The 7,463-nt window shown below is 31.9% G+C and overlaps 1 pseudogene; it reads right to left on the bottom strand.

Moving 5' to 3' along the window:
* Positions 1–203: 203 nt before the first annotated feature.
* On the bottom strand, positions 204–5,553 carry LOC145130782 (NADH-ubiquinone oxidoreductase chain 2-like; annotated as a pseudogene).
* Positions 5,554–7,463: the final 1,910 nt, after the last annotated feature.

Genomic DNA, 7,463 nt, shown 5'->3' with positions numbered 1-7,463 from the left:
TCCTAATTAATTTCTGATTAAATACTAATTAATAATATGATTCCAAATTATTATATTAATCATATAATATAATAAATAAATCATATTTATGCCCTAATCAACCTCTCTCCTCAACTGTCATCCTGTCTAGTCACCAGTGTGAAGGCAACCCAAAAGGACCATGCTCACAATCGGGTCAAGTGAATACCAAAATAGTTATGGACTTAGACACTAATCCAACAGAACTGCCTTCGGTCCCCCAAACTTCTGGCCGCCCAACGACCTATAACGCTAGTCACTACTCCTACTGGGGCTACGAAGTAAGCCCCACAACCCAAAGCAGCAAAGAATAAATAGAATTTTCTACATAAGTTGGCTAACGAGGGTATTCCTACTTATGAGAACATAGTAATGGAGAAGGTAATAGCCGAAATAGGATTCATTTTTTCTAGAGTGCCCAAATCCGCTATATATTTGACACAACTTTGCCGTAATGCTGAAACTATGGCGAATGTGTCTATCGTCATTGATGCATAAATAAAGATACCAATTAGTAGTGATTGAATTCCTTCTATGGTTCCACATCAGAAACCAGTACGAATATAACCTACATGTCCAATTGAACTATGAGCTGGAAGTCTTTTTACTTTCATTTGGGCCATGGCGGCTAACGATCCTAAGATCATAGAAGCAATGCTGCAGAAAAAGAAGTTTTATTGCTATGTTGCTCCATAAGAACCATAAATAGAATGAAGTGAAATATTAGCAGAATAGAGATTTTAGGGGCAATAGAAAGGAATGTTGTAACCGGTAAAAGGTAATTCTTGTTAAAAATGAAACAGATCCCTTTAATAGCACAAATAGACCTCATCAATATTAAACCACACACTATAAGCATTCACCATCTTCCCACATCATTCTCAAACCATATATAACTAAATAAATATGTTACATTATTAGTTTTTCTTTTTAGAAACTTGGTTGAAGCATATGTTACATTATTCATACCTCCTACTTTTAAAATAGCAAGATGCAATCCATGCCCTCTTTTGTCTTCAATACAAGAATCATTAAGACAATCTTCCTCATATGAAGTCTGCTACAAAATAATGCAATGGATTAAAAAGAATAAATAATATATATTCTTATTTTTTAGTACAACACTTGAAATCATATGAACAAACATATCGTTTTGAGACAATAAAATAAACAAACATAACATTTTGAAAAATAATATTGAACAAGTTATATGCCTTCTATCTAAATTTACATTAAATTAAAAAAATTATCAACAAATATTTCTTTTTGTTATAACCCTATATGATTTTTTTTATGTTTGATTTTTCACTTTTGCAAATAAAAAAATCTATTGATCACAAAATGAATATTATATATTGTAGAATTGAAAGTATATGTTGTAATAATTGACATGCCGTATATTATTCCGCCGTTCCAAAAAAAATAATAATTGACATGCCGTATAGTTTTTCTCATATTTCTTTGTACCGTTAGGATAATACTGTAAATATTTAGTAACTAAATACTTAATCAGATTACCCCTAACTCATTTTAAATTGACTTTAATCTGTTATTTCCTCTAAAACATCAAGTATGGTTGGTTATGGAGTGAAGAAACAATCAAGTAATTAAAAGTGATGATAATATATATATCACAGAAAGAACAATTATGGTCCATAAACCCTTGAAATAAATATACTTTCTAATTAACCATATAAATAAGAATATATTCAATGACTATACAAATGGTTAACTGATTGTGGCTTTTGTAATAAAGAATTGTGAACCATTCGTGTTTTTTCTGGCCTTTGTAATTGATATCAATCATGAAAAACTTACATTTATTAATCTTCCTATAATTAAACAGCTAATTTATTATATTTTCCTCCTTTTTCATGGATTGTATTTACCTAGTTCAATATGGTTGATCTTCAAGCTTCCATCATTGAACTTTTCTCAATAGATTAATCCCCTCCTTTGCCATCTCCATATGTGAAATACTGAAATCGTCAACTTTAATCATGAATATGTGGAAAGCACTTCCTTTGAAATAAAGTGCCTTCCCATTCTTTTACAATGTGTTTATCCCCCCCCCCCCCCTACAATAATTTGCAATATATATATATATATATATATATATATATATATATATATATATATATATATATATATATATATATATATATATATATATACACTACTACAAACTGGCAAATAAAATACTCTTAATAGAATACGGTTGCATAAGATTCTGTATCATATTAGAGATAGAGTAGTGTTCACAAAAAACAATCCGTACAAAATCAAATAGAATACTGTTTCATAAGCAACAGGAATTTATTTACATACAAAAAATACGGTTATTTTAAAAATACTCATATATAACACCCCTAGACCTGTTATAATAACCATTGTATCATTAAGATTTTTTTAGAAAGATCAAAATGGGTGGAATGCATCATTTTTTCTCTCCCACCTGTGTTGAGCTTTTCAAACACATAAAAACAAAAAGGTAATTGAAAATCGAAATCGATGGTGTGCACCAATTTTCAATCTCATGAATGGATAAAACTATAGTTACAACACACATTAGTATACTCACATTTGTACAAAGACATATGTGGACTGTTATGGGTTTATTACTAAACAATGAATATATATAAGAGAATGAATTACCTCTATATATATATATATATATATATATATATATATATATATATATATATATATATATATATATATATATATATATATATATATATCAAATATTATGATTAAATGTGAATTTGTTCAACAAAATATCACCTTAGTTTATGCAATAAGATCAGTTGATCTAAGCAAAGATATAACACTATAAAACTAGCATACCATAAAAAAATGTCATTCGTTGATTTAAGCGTATTTTTCACAAATTTCTACTACAATACATTGTTATTTTAGTCTGAGAACTCCAATTTTTAGCAACCAAATGCGTTTTTCTCACGGTCTATGCAACAATGTTTCAAGTTTCCAAATGGGAGGTGGATCTGTTTCACTATATATATTTCATTTAATATTAAATGTTACAAGTGAAAATTTTAGAAAAATGACAGGTATGAGAAATCATAAATACAAAACCTTTTGGGCTTACAACACCAACTCTGCTACTTTTGAGTTGCTTCTTTTCAACCTACAATCATATTTTGTTTTGTTTTTTTTTTTGTTTTTTTTTTTTTGTTTTTTTTGTTTTTCACATTTTTATTACCTTTTCTGATGATAAGAGGGTGTTTGGGAATACTTTTTAAATGACTTTTGTCTTTTAATTTTTCTAAAAAGTTATAAAGATGTTTGGAAGATGCAAAAGTTCTTTTCAAAATAACTTTTTGTAAAGAAGAAAAGAGTGAGTTTTCAAAAGTCAAGAAAGTGTGACTTTTTGTAACTTTTGGACTTTTAAAGCTAAATCATACTCAAACGTCAAAAAATACTACCCAAACACTTTTTAAAACCCACTTTTGGCTTTTATTTCCTCAAAAGAACTTTTACAAAAAGAACTTTTAGGCTTAAAAAGTAATCCCAAACACCCCCTAAACTTTTAGATTATGTTTTCACCAACTCAAGTTCATCGAGAGCTACTTCATGGAGCTTTGTAGTTCCTTTTTTAGTGTGTCGATCTCCTCTTTCTATTGGATCTGCAAGCAAAGAAGTAAAGCAATGATAACTTCTCTCAGGATCTAAAAGATGACAAACACATGACCTTCCAACTAATAAGTTTTTATAGCAGCTCATAGGGGTGAGCATGGTGCGGTTTTAGGGCCAAACCGAACCGCAAACCGCAAGGTGCGGTTTTTGAATTCTAGAAACCATTGGGTGCGGTTTTTCAATGGTTCGGTTTTGCGGTTTTTTAGTGCGGTTTCGGTTTGTACCGGTTCGGTGTCGGTTTTAAACCGAGTCAAACATATGGTGCGGTTTTTTTATGTTCACCGGTATAATTTTTTTAACCGTGATGTTCATGTGAAGATTTATGATTGTATGACATAGTGTCATTTCGTTTCCTCACATTTAGAAGCTGTAATTTTGAGTTTTTTATGTTGTTTACTTGATCACTTCATTTGCAACCCATATTCCCAACCTCATTTTTTTATTCAATTTGCGTTTAGAAGTTACAAGCTTGCAAGTTGTAGCCCACATTGTGTTTACACTTTACACATAATCATTAAGTCACTAACACAAAGTGACAAACTCACATATTAAACCTAATACCTAATTACTAATTACCGTCAAGTTCAATATATAATATATGTATAGATTAGAATTTATTAGTTTTTTAAATAATATATATAATTGTATAATATAAATTAGTGATTTATTTTATTCTTAATAAGCTTGCGGTGCGGTTCGGTTTTGGTGGTCCAGTTTCTAAATAAAAACCACACCGCACCAATAAATTCGGTTTTTCAAAAAAATAAAATCTGCACCATCGGTTTTTGCGTCGGTTTCGGTTTTTCAGTTGCGGTTTATTACGGTTTTTGCGGTTTTTCTTTTATCGATTCGGTTTTTGCTCACCCCTAGCAACTCAAGAGAGCTTCCCATATCTGTGGACTTTAAGTGTGAAATATAAAAACAAATTGACACAAAGCTGTCGCTTGAATCTAGAAAAACACCGAAAAAACAAACTTATCGTTGATTTCCCAAAGTTGTAGCTTGAATCTTAAAAAAAAAAAAAAAAAAAAAAACAGAAAAAAAACATACCTTCGATTTCCAAGGTTATAGCTTGAAACTCGAAGTTGTAAGGCCATAGGGTCGACTATCGATTCTGAAGTTGTGCGTGCGTAAGGTCGAGGGGTAACTCTTGAATCTCGATAATGTAAGGCGTTCATTCATAACTCTAGCAACGAGAGTAGCGATTAGAAAAAAATAGAGATTAAACTGAATTTCTATTAATCGACTATTAAATAGGGAGAAAGAGTGAGATCGTATAGCAGCAACGGTGCTGATCCGGTGATATGGTTATGGTGCGATGGTGGTCACCAAGGTGGTCTAGGGTTTTTTAGGAGAGAGGTGAGAGATGGACTGCAAAGAGAAAGAGAGAAGGATTGAAGGTTTCGTATTTCATACCGATGCGAACATGCTTCTTTTTGAAACCCATACCACTGATCCCATTCCTCTTATAAGACCTTACGCACAGTAACAACATTTTGTATGGTTTTTTTTGGGGAGGAGAGATGGGATTGTACAGAGAAATAGTGAAAATGGAGCAAGAAGCGTGTCCTGAGGAAGCAAGAACAATGAAAGAACATGTTCCAACGATTTGACCTTACGGTTGGGTCGGTCATTAAAGCTCGCTAAGACAAGGAGAACACTGCGCTAGGGGGCTCGATATGCTCCAGTAGTTAAGGCTTTGACGAGACGAGAGAGAAAGGAAAGGGAGAAGGTAATTGGTCAAAACGTTTGATTTCTTCTTCATTTTCTTGAACTCTTTCTTTAACCTCCTGTTTTTTCTTCTCTATTTTCTTCTCTGTTTTTTCCTCTTTCGCCTAAGAGAGCCGATTTAGACATCTCTTCATCTTCTTTCGACATTAAATCCACTGCAACTCAAGAAAAACCCTTTTAGAGGGTGTTTGGCATTGCTTTCAAAATGACTTTTAGCTTTTAATTTTTTTAAAAAGCCAAAGTTATTTTGAAAATGACTTTTTGCATAGAAGAAAAGGAGGGGTTTCAAAAAGTCACAAAAACCTGATTTTTTGTGACTTTACATGTAAAAGTTACACCAAAACTCATTTTTCTAATCCAAACACATTTTAAATAGCTCCTTTTGCAAAAGTCCTTCTACAAAAGGTCTTTTTGCACAAAAGACTTTTGATGTTCAAAAGCAATCCCAAACACCCCCTTAATCTTTCGATTTCTTGTTTCGACATTATCCTACTGAAACTCGCTCTTCTTCTTCAACCAGAAAAAGCAAAACACCCTCCTACTTCCTTTGATTCCTCTCTTAATTTCTCTATTTCTTTTTGCTTTTCACCCCTTTAATTTTTCAGTTGCTTGTTTTTTCTCCTCTTTTTTCTCTAATGGTTTGAGAAAAAGCAGGCCTTGATGCTTAAAGTTACGAGCTTAGTTGCCCCATAAACGAAAGAGAAAGAAAAAAGCCCAAATTTTGCTAGCCTGTATGTATATTGTGTGTACAAATTATGTATATTGTGTATAGGTTTTACAAGTTCAAATTACCAACTTGCCCATGGATCTCCAACAGAAAGATTTTGATATGAATATTCATGAAATTTTAGTTTCTTTATGATATATAGGAAATGAGGGCCCATTTGAAATTCCAAGGTTTCAATGTTATTTATTAGATTTGAAAAAAAAAATAAAAAAAAAAAAGAATGTTAGGAGTGTTACCACTCCCTATGACATGCGAAAGAATTAGGTGCTAAGATAAAAAAAATGAGGTGACATTCAAAAAAATGATGTGGCAAGATGCTAGAAGTGTTACCACTCATTGTAGCCTAAGAATAGTGAATGTTATGTTTTATTATTATTATATGTGATTTAACATTTAACCCAACTATGTAACTAAAATCACTTATACATATAACACTTGATTTAGAAAAATGGTCTTTTTTATTAACACCTAGTATATTTCAATATACATCTCTATCTAGCATTTGGCTAGTTTTAATTAAAAGCCAAGTCGTCTTTTCATGTTTTTTAAAATTCTTATATACCTTTTCATTGGAATCGCCATATAATAGTTAGGCTATAATATATTAGACTAAGATGTACTTAACAACACCCTTTAGAAAAAAAAAAGTTAGACCCAAGACTCAAATAAGTATAGTCTTTATTTGTAATCTATCTAAGCAACATTCCAACACTAAACAAGCTCTTTCGCAGCACTTTCAAAGTCTTAAACTAGTTTCTCAATGTTGACGTATTACCTTGTAGATGAAAAAAAGTAAGGATGCATGGGTCGTCTAGCCAAAAATAATAATCTCGTGATGCAAAGAGATCTTCTGGAAGCTTTTGGACTACGAAATCAAGATGAATAAGATACAACTAGAAAGGTAATCAAAGTTGCACATGGGTTCATCAACCCATTTAACCCACTCCCATATCAATTCTACATCAAATTTTCTCTCTTCTCTCTTCCATCTTTTTCAACCCACAACTCACAACACATGAAAATGATATATTTTACAATCCACTCAATTAAAAACATACAAAACAACATGTGACATAAGTAAAGAAGCACAATATGAGAGAGAGAGAGAGAGAGAGAGAACTTGTGCCAAACTCGTCCTAACAATCCAAAACTAACATCTTCCAAAATTAGGGTTTTCTAAACCCTAATTAGGGTTTCTAACCCAAACACGTGCCAATTAGGTCCAAGATTAAGCTTTTAGATTAATTAGTGTTTAATAAGGTTCCAAATTAGGTTTTCAGGTTAGTTAGGGTTCCATTAGGCCGGACACCACCCATTGCCACCTCGGGCG

The sequence above is a fragment of the Lactuca virosa genome, chromosome 8, assembly GCF_052849685.1.
Source record: "Lactuca virosa cultivar CGN04683 chromosome 8, Lactuca_virosa_CGN04683_v6, whole genome shotgun sequence".
NCBI lineage: Eukaryota > Viridiplantae > Streptophyta > Magnoliopsida > Asterales > Asteraceae > Lactuca > Lactuca virosa.
The sequence above is the reverse complement of the archived record's forward strand: the minus strand, read 5'-3'. Positions and strand labels throughout refer to the sequence as shown.